This window comes from Acanthopagrus latus, chromosome 13 (assembly GCF_904848185.1).
Source record: "Acanthopagrus latus isolate v.2019 chromosome 13, fAcaLat1.1, whole genome shotgun sequence".
Taxonomy (NCBI): Eukaryota; Metazoa; Chordata; class Actinopteri; order Spariformes; family Sparidae; genus Acanthopagrus; species Acanthopagrus latus.
The window spans coordinates 5,146,093-5,156,061 of NC_051051.1; the positions used below are offsets into that span (position 1 = coordinate 5,146,093).

At 39.1% G+C, this 9,969-nt stretch overlaps 1 long non-coding RNA gene across 1 annotated transcript in view; it reads right to left on the reverse strand.

Annotated features, from left to right (window-relative positions):
• LOC119031928 overlaps positions 1 to 5,074 on the reverse strand; it is a 34,560-nt gene extending 29,486 nt beyond the window's left edge. The window contains exon 1 of the long non-coding RNA XR_005078747.1: positions 4,866 to 5,074. This is a non-coding gene — a long non-coding RNA (uncharacterized LOC119031928). The remainder of the gene's footprint in view (positions 1 to 4,865) is intronic.
• Positions 5,075 to 9,969: the final 4,895 nt, after the last annotated feature.

Consider the following 9,969-nt stretch of genomic DNA (forward strand, 5'->3'; position numbering starts at 1 on the left):
TGTGAAAGCCCTGAATTGAAAAAAAGAAAAATGTAGCGTAACAAGCCAAGATATCTGTTCCAATGACAAGTCTAACCACTGGGATACATTTTGGAGTACACAAAACTCCAAACAGTGCTCGGGTTGTGGTTAAACAAATGTTATCTGTGCATTTTCAATTCTTATCTCTCAGACCAAGTTTTGACAGCGTGCCATTTTGTATGCTTGAATGGAGATGCATGTCAGGATGACAAAATGTAGTACGTCAGTTAGGAAACTTGACCATATGATTCATGAAAGCACATCACTCACAGGACCACACAGACTATGTTTGGGGGAAAAGGATTACCTGCAGGCACTGAATCCAACACAAAAACAGAACTGTCATGATATAAGGCTGTTCTTTTGGGTGAAGATAAGGTGAGTGTCAAAGGAGGTCCACGCAGCACAGATAGGGAATATGTGACCTTTACAAAAAGGTTTGGAGATAAAGTATCTAGAAAGTTTTTTTTTTCTTTTTTTAATGGTAATTCTGAGAAAACTTTAGAAACTCACTGAGCTTGGTTCTTGAGGTTGCAGGCTGCAAGTCCTATGAACACAAGGGAATCTGACCAAAAATTACCATGTCACTGCTTTCAAATGGATCGGCAACAGAAAAAACAAAACAGAAAGTGAAATTCCGGATGGACTTTATTATAAATAAATAAATAAATAAATAAATAAATAAATAAATAAAAAAAATATAATAGTAAGGTTATACCTAATATATATACATACACATACATATATATACACACACACACACACATATATACTCATATATAGATAAATAAATATAGGATAAATTCTTATCATCAACGCACAACACGGTTGCCTTTATATAAACAACATTTTGGTATTGTGTGTATTTAGGTTTTGTGATTGAATGTAAATGCCTCTGAAGAAATAAAAATGTATTTATTCGGGCAGCTTATATTTGAGTAGTTTAATTAATTCAATGACTTTTTCTTCCATCCATATGTCTGGAATGCCGGGTTGGAGCCTATTCCAGCATGTAATGGGCAATTAGCTGTGAAATCACCTTTATATGAATCATCAACATCACCAGTTCTTTTCCGCATCTATAGAAAGCAATTTCCAGAACAGTATCTTGACACCAGCTTGATACCAAGAAGTCTTAAAATATCATCAAGCACTGAGGAAAAAAGGTAATAAGCCAGATCGTGTTCTCTTGCTTAGTTTACTCTCGCTCTCTGTGTACAGGAAAAGGCTATGTGGAGAGACAGAGGCTTCTCTCCCTTGAGCAGCAACGTGCAACATGTCATTCTTTTTCATTGTGTCCGCTGCACCAGATGTGCATTCAACCTCACTAAATGTTCACATAAAACTCGTATTGATATATAGTTTTTTGTCAAACGGAGACATTGGGATCAAACGTATCAACAACCGAGTATTGATTGGCACATAGCGGCATCTTGTCTATATCCGTCTCATCACCGTGATAGATTTCTGACTTTACACACACATTCACACATTCAACTGGCAGGAAAGGACCGTCAGCAACCCTGTCACCACGAGAAGATGCCAGCAGTGGGCAGTGTCACTGGCTACCAACAATATTGGTATTTCCATATGTCATATCATGTTCACGTGTCAATTGTAGTTTGTAAATAAAAAATTCCAATGCATCTTATGTACCATATTTCGCTGAACACAGAGGTCGTGTGATGTTATTAGCCCTGCATAGCAGAATTGGCAAGCCAGTGATTTGGTGTTGTATTTCTCTTTTAACATCAGTTTTCTGTTGTCAGAAAACCCAACCGGAGAAATCTGATCGCGGCTTATTGATATGTTTAACAGCAGTCAACAGCTGTGCGGTGGGATCGGCTATATTGATGTTTAAAAGTTACGGCAGAAGGTTGGGAGCAACAAAACTCATCATATTTCAGTACAGCCACAGAGCATCTTTTTTACTTCATCTGAATGAGCTGCAAACCTCATGATTTTCCTCTTTGCGAGTTATGGAGAAAGAAAATGAAACAGCTAGTTTGGCTTTCATATGCACATCAACACGCTGATATTAAAAAAAAATGTAAACAATACCTAAATATAAATTAGTGACATTTACAGTTGCACAAATAGTTTTCGCACAAATTGTTTTAGGAGTAGTTCTATTTGTGCATGTTAACAACTTATCCAGGTGAAAATTAAAATCCCTGCTGCTTAACATAAACAGTGATAAGGCACAAAGCAAATCACTAATGAACGCTGTACATGCATTGACTTGTTATTTCACATGATGTCACACACACAGACATTCACAAACTCAGCCACGCACTGTTTTGCTCCCCTTACAATGCTGATGTGCCCTCCGATTCTTCTCCGTGTCATTAGCGGCAGGATTTCTCCATCATCATCTTTCATCTTCGCTCAATTATGTTCTCAATCAACTCGTAATTTCATGAACTCCGCTTGTTTGTGAAAAAGCAGAAATCGTTTTCGGTCCATTCCCTCACACTGCCGAGCGCAGAATAACAGGATCAGGAAACAACCAGGCCCAACTTGTCAGTGATTCCCCATTAAAGGACCATGATCTGTTCTATGATTCATGATGGCCATGCAGGAGATTCATGTAATTGGAGTGAATGAAAAGCGATGGCTCTCTGTGCAGGATCTCAGCTCTGTTATCAGAGTAGTTACCGTTCCAGTGTCACTTCTTCTTTCCCTTTCTACTCGCACATCATATACACATCAAAGTCATATGCCAGCAGTGCGCTGCAGTAATGAATGCCCCACATTTCTGCTGCTTAAATTTGATGATGGTCCCATTGAAGTCTTTTTCTCTTTTTCCACAAGTTCTTCTTCAAGTTCTAAATTCATCTGGTGTCTGATAGTTAGAGGTTATAATGACAGTGTAATGCCAGTGTTAAAGGCTGTGTTGCAATTATTCTCTTTCTTCAGCGAAGACAAAAATATTAACAGGATTTGTTGATGTGATTTTTTTCTTTGTATTAAGTAATGGATCCACGGTAATGGAAGGTTCCCAGCTTATTAATTAAATGCTCATTGCAATCGTCTTCTGTCTCTTCACTTAGTCATTTGCATGGTAATTTTCTAGTCACCACCACGCCTTGACTTTTGATGTCCAGCTCTCTTGGTGTTTTTAAAGTTTTGTTGTTTTTATTTAATTGTCCTTGCATTTATATTCCCTGCAATTTTTTTTTTTTTTTGTTCAACCCCAACAGAGTGAATTTGCTTAAGACAGCACAAGACTGGGAATATTCAATATTTTTCTTAGCGTCAAAGTCGAACAAAAAAGACCAAAACCAAAATGGATTGGTGTTGTTTTTTTGTACAAAATCGACCTCCATTTTGTCTAACACCCATTAAACATCCATATCTGTGCTAACATGGACAACATTTCTTCAATCTGATTAAAATCACACTGATTAGAGTGTCCAACTGAATTGTTTATATGGACTCCAAACAAATCAATCAGACATAAGATGTGCGTTTACATGCCCCAAAGCATTTAATGAGAATATAATGTGATTGATATGTGCAAAGTGGTTTTCGCCTGCTGTGAAGCATCTAATCAGCCAGAAATACAGCGGATATGGGAAGAACAGGAAGTGTTTGTTATTTATTAATTCACTCCACCAACTAATGCAATTTTCAAGATGGACCCACATGTGTGATTGGAAAAACCTTTACAGCTCATCAAATTCAATGAACCTGGATTCCAGCTTGTCTATCTTTTTAATACACTTGAATGCAATTAACCATAGAAGTCGTCAAATACTGGCGCTTTGGCCAATCCAATCATAAACACACGTAATATGTTTATTCTAACCGTAGAGAAGAGGTTGGCTTGAGTGTTCACGGGTCATTAGGTAGCAATGTTTACCAGTTTAACAGAGTAACAACAGTTTAAACCAAGCTTCTCGAGCTGGTTGAAAATGTTTTCGGATCAGTCTCTTCCAATTAAAGTAGTGACATATGATGTAATATTAGGGTCCATGATGCGACCCATACCATTCATAAGGGGACATGTTCCTCTATCACAATGAACATGTAATTTAAGATTGAGCCAGTCCAACACTCCCTCGTGTGTATTAATCCACCGCTGAACAGAACCAAACAAATGCACTTTCACTCCTGTTTGACTGTGATTTGCCAAAACAAAATAAATTGCAGTGTCTAGCCATTTTGGAAAATTACTGGGCCTTACAGAGTCTTTTCATGGGATTTAATTGACTTTAAACATAGACATATGTGAGTCCTATTGCTTAAAGCTGCAGTCTAGAGTTGTGAGGAAAAAAAAGTGGTCTTTCAAAGCCCCTCCCCACAGAGGAGCCTGCCGTGCACGAGCAGGCTGGTAACAACGGGAACAGAGAAAGCCAGATAACCAAGGTGGCGCTTTCAAAATAACAACAACAACATAAGCCCATTTCTGATCAATACAACATAATTACAATGACGAGTGCCTCATGCCGATCACAGTAGATATCCCAATTAACAAACAATATTCCTCACATCATGGTAGATGGAGTTATCAGCTAATCATTATCAGGTGTAATATTTTTGCCATGCTGCCTTGCTGAAGCATGAGTAACATTATTTCTCTAAACCAATTCAATCTCTTCAGAGCATACTGAACACAAACTAATGCTATTATAACTGTCCGGTAACTTTAAAGGCACTTTTGCTAACCAGTAGCCATAAAGACAAAGCTAAACACCGGAGTTAGCATACAAGCCAACAAGCTAGGTTTAGCAACAAGCTGCGTAGCTCGACTGCAACATGGGAGTATTACTGTCACCGCCGCCATCTTACCGTTGTGGTTAACACATAGAATGAAACATATATCAAGCAGGGGTCCTTACCTGTCCAGCAGAAAAGCTGCCGAGTCCTTGCAAATCCCACAGCTCCCGCAACATGATGCTCCAATGTTTATCATTGTTTTCTCTCTGGCTCAGTCCAATTCCTCCTTTTTACATGGCTTTTCTTCGTCAGTCTTCTTATTTCTTCTCTTTGACATGGGCAATGGTGGAGCATTTTTTGGTTCTGCTGTTGTCTGTTCTCCTGTTGTCTGTTCTCCACCTTTGTTTATAGTTTGAGTTGGAGCTTGAAGTTTCTGAACAGGTGAGGGCAGGCACTGCACCTGCGTGGGGGAGGGGCACTGCCCAGTAGGCTTGCATGAGAGAGGCTGCCTGCTGGTATGCAAGAGAATGATTGACACTTCTCAGACACACCCCTTGGCTCTGATTGGTTGTGTTGATCCCAGACGGTGGATTCTTGCAAATCAAATTACAGCCACTGGGCGGAGCCACAGACAGCTGACCTGTATCTTATTCTACTCTCAGATCATAATGACAGTTTTAGCAAATATAACAAAAAGGTAGTTGACAGGGTTTTTGTAGTAGAGCTAAATCATAACACATTCAACACCACATAATTTCAAGACATCCCAAACAGTTTACCCAACATGCACCACACCAGAGTGCAACGTGGGAACTTGACACCTTCCGTGCAGGCTGAGAATGAGAATGAATTTGAACTGAAGTCAGAGACATCTTTCATCCAGCAAATCTTTTTTTGAAATGAACAATATTTGCATATTCATAGACTCCAGATTTTAGAATGAGGGAGAAGGCGCAGATGATTTAATATTTTATTTAACATGGTAATTTTATGGAGAAACAGAAACAGAAACAATGTCTTATATTTCCTCATCACTGGAGGGAATCTTTAGAAAGCATCATGTGAAAATATGAAACTATGTGTTTGATTATGTCTATAAGGAGTAAAGTAACAACTGAATGTCATTAAGCTTTTCGCCAGAGGTGATTTTAACAAAGATTGAATTAGCCAGTGTTCACTCATAGCTGTTCTGGGAACTGGAACCTTGTCATTACATTCTTTGCCGTATTTGAATGAGGACTACATTTTCATAATAGCCAGATTTAAAAATACACAGTTTAAAAATATAGCAAACAGAAGAGCAAAAAAAAAAAAAAAAGAAAAAAAAAAGTTGGTCAAATCTGAGTCATCCATAATACTTTCTATGTTCACGAAGTATGAACCACTAATGGAACATGACACTGATACAGACGGAGAGACTGCGGTGGCATGGACAGTTATGGGTGAGGACATACAGGCACTGGACAGAATAAGAAGTTCACTTGTGGAAAATAATAATGATAATACCAAATATCAGGTCACTGTCAAAGTGCTGGAAACAAGTAAAGGGATTGTGAGGCAGTTCATGCTCTTCGCCTCAGATGTATCCTTAAGATGATTAAGCTGCCAACGGGGTCATGATGCTAAACCATTAGTATGTTATTTTGGCAACTGAGACTTGGTGGAATAGATCTAAGTGATTCTAGGGGTTGGAGTCAGGTCTCAAAATCTGACAAGGCACCGTAGCTCAAGTGATGCTGAGTAGAAGTCCGGGGTGGAAAAAAATATAGAAAAACATGACATCTGTGGGTAGAATCCACAATGACCACTTTAGCTTGAGAGTTGCAATAAGGATGATGTCTTTTTTTTGTTAACCTGGAAGTTAATATCACCCCAGTTTCTTCAGCAAAAACACCTAAAGGATTGTAATTGCCAGGAGTAAAAAGCTAAAGTTTGGCTATGAAGGAACTATTGTGTTTCAGCCCAGTCACCAGGATGTAATGTTGGCAATTAACGTTTCTGCAGTCAGATACATTCGAGGTTGGCATTTGTACCAAACGTGGGTTACCATCTGCACATCATATGCTTGTTAGTCACTCTCACATCAGGAGGTGGAGGAGATGGGTGGCGCTGCTTTTACAACAGTTGACTCACACCACTGGCTATTTCTAAGGACACCCTCATTTCCAGACTTTTTTTGTGTGTGTGTTGATGTGACCAAATGACCATTTAAGGAAAACCTGCGCACATTTCCAGCCATTTTGTGTGGAAACCTAAACATGCTACAGGAAGTCTGACCAATTCCATCGCTGATCGTAGGTATTTCAAGCTAAACCACAGTGAACCTTAACCCCAATCAAGTGACATCTGTGTGTAAACCTTACCTGTGTTAACTGACGTATATCATGTTGTAGGAAAAAAAAAGGCAGAAGTCCCTTAAGCTTGTGTAAACCTCATGCTCTATACAATAACCGAAAACCTGTTGACTTCGAGACGAGAGCACTGCCAGAGGGCTTTAAGACTCCTCCCTGAAGCACCCTATAGACGAGAAGAGAAACAAGCAGGTATAAATCAGCTGACTGCAATTTGGTTTGAAGCGTGAAAGGACCTTAACAGCAGCTCCACATCTAACAGCTACAGCCGTTTCCCGTGGCTCCACTTTTTTTGCAGTTGTTTCCTCCTAAAGGTAACTTTTCTTCACCTTTCCAGTCTGTAAAACTTTGCCAGTAGCAGGTCCAGTGTAATTGTACTGTTTACTGAAATATCTGAGCTTGATTATTCCACGAACCAGTTAGGATTGAGTCTCTCGGTAAAACACATAGAGAGCAGCTCTTCCTTCCGTCAGTAAACACATTATAGCCGTTTTTTATGTCCCTGTCATTTTCACTCAGCTGCAGTCTATGACCCTGGCAGCAGATCTATAATAGGTCTCAGAGTCATTTGGTATGATCAAGAGTGAGATCGGCCAGTGATCAGTGATTTGCTTTAACACTTATGCTTCAACCAAGCATTCTGATTGCCACTTTAATGCAGAAGGCTCGTGGGTCTCCCGCCCTCTTGATTCTGGTACTGGTGCAAAAAAGGCTTTTCTGCTTTTTTTTTCCTACTCATATGAAGCAACCATATTTAGAAACGCACGATGAGCTGCTGATTCACATGAGTTCACTCCATATTTGCTGGCTGAATTGGTATGTGGGTCTCACATAGGATGGCATTAGAGAAGTCTATATGCCTGTGCCATATTGTGCATACAATGCAAGCTGTAATTATATTTTTGCAGACCCTCTTGCCTGGTGCTGTGTCCAGACGCTGTCTACTCGCCTTCAGCCATTGCTGCAGTCCATGATGAAGCATGCCTGTGCATTTTTATTTCATTTTTTTTTTCTACAAAAGGGCAGCTCCCTAGGTGATAAGGTTGGCGGATAGGGTCATCAAGCCACAGCTTCAGAGAATAACCCCTGTCCCCTAAGGCTGGTATTAATGTGACGAAAAGTTGACAGTACAGGTTCTGAGTGACTAAATGTCAAACCTCATCCTTAAATCCCTTTTCCCCAGGTGGCTTCATACAATAACCCTCACTCATAAACAGGACATCGGGGTACTGCTAACATACCATACAGTTTTCCATTTTCATCAACAGGATGAGATGTCTTTTTTTTTTTTAATGCATGTATCTGCTTGATAAATGAACGCCGGAAATATGAATTGCAAAACAATATCCACTCGTAGCAACAAAAGATCGCAGATTTATCTATGTGTTGTGGTCAAGGAAGGGTTGTGTGTTGACATCCAGACAGTCAAAAGTGACTTGAATCATAAGGTAGGATGTGTTTACCTTATTAGAGATTAAAGAAAACATTTTTTTTTTTTTTTTCCCCACTCCGGACCCCCTTTGGGAAAAACAGAGAGTTGTCCCCCTAAATAGCCCATAGCATTGTAAACACCTGATTTTAATTGTTATATTCTAAATACAATTATATGCATTTGAACACTTATATCATAATCATTCATTAATCTGGCCCCCACATGAGAGGGCAGAGCGTCGTGATGTGAATGCAGAGGAATGGAGGAGATGGAATGTGGCTAAATGTTATCAATAACCCATTTTATTATATATTATTTAGTTTACAGTGTCCGTCCCGCCTTCGTTTACCTCACCGTGGTTGGATCCACTGTACCAACCCTTCACCTCCACACAGTGTTGGGCAGGCTGCGGGAGTGTGTTGGTGGTGGTTGCTGACCTCCAGTGTGTAGCTGCTTCACAAAAGTTAACTTATGTGTTTATTTACTTCTACGACTCAAGAGAGCAAAACACATTTACAGTTTACAACCAGACTGCATTTTGTTCAGCCCTCTAAACTCACCGTGGAATCTTGTGAGTCAGGGCAGCCACAATTTTTAACATGCCGGAGACAACCCTTCCATTAGTTACCTTTCAATTACCCAGTACACTTTAATAGTAGTAATCAGTGTTCCAGTGTTGCATTTAGTACAACTGTACTTTTGTTGTGCCCTTCAGGAATTGCTCTCAAGAAATGTTTCTGTTCATCATCATGCCCAACAGAGAAATGAAATATCCGCCCTTCCTAACCATGGGCCGATGCATGAGTCAGGAGAGAACCCCCTGTGTCCACAACCAAAGTAATGCTTTCTGTGCATCGTCTCCTCCATCCTCCTTCCTACGCTGTGTACAGGTATGTGTGCCCATACAAACATAACACTTCCTCACCACTTTACACAATCCAGGCAATTACATTACCATCAAAACATAATGGAAAAACTAATTAGTAATATACATATACATCATTTCAGGGAGAGTAACAAAACCCAGTTGGAGTGACGTCAGTTTAAATAATGCAGATAACAGACGCACGACTAAAAGAAAACAGTGGAATTATATTTAAAGAGGTGTACACAGAGAATTACAAATACATTCAAGACTGAGAAAAACACCTGTTAAATGATGATGATAATAATAATGATAATTGAAATGTATTTATTTAGAGTAAATTACTGTGTATGGTGACCAAAATACGCAGGTAAATAAAAGTTATAGTTAAATTGTATCACAATATTCAGATTATACATATATATATATATCACCAACATAAAGAGTCAGTAGCTGGATAATTTCCCAATTGTGTCAAGATCACAAGTGCATAAAAAAATATTTTAAAAAATAAAAATGAAAAGATTACAGGTTACTTTTTTTTCTTCTTTTTGTTGATGATGATGTTCATGCATCCATACAGCAATATCTCTTACAAATGCAATGTCATGATAGCCAATAAAACAAAGGCTAAACCT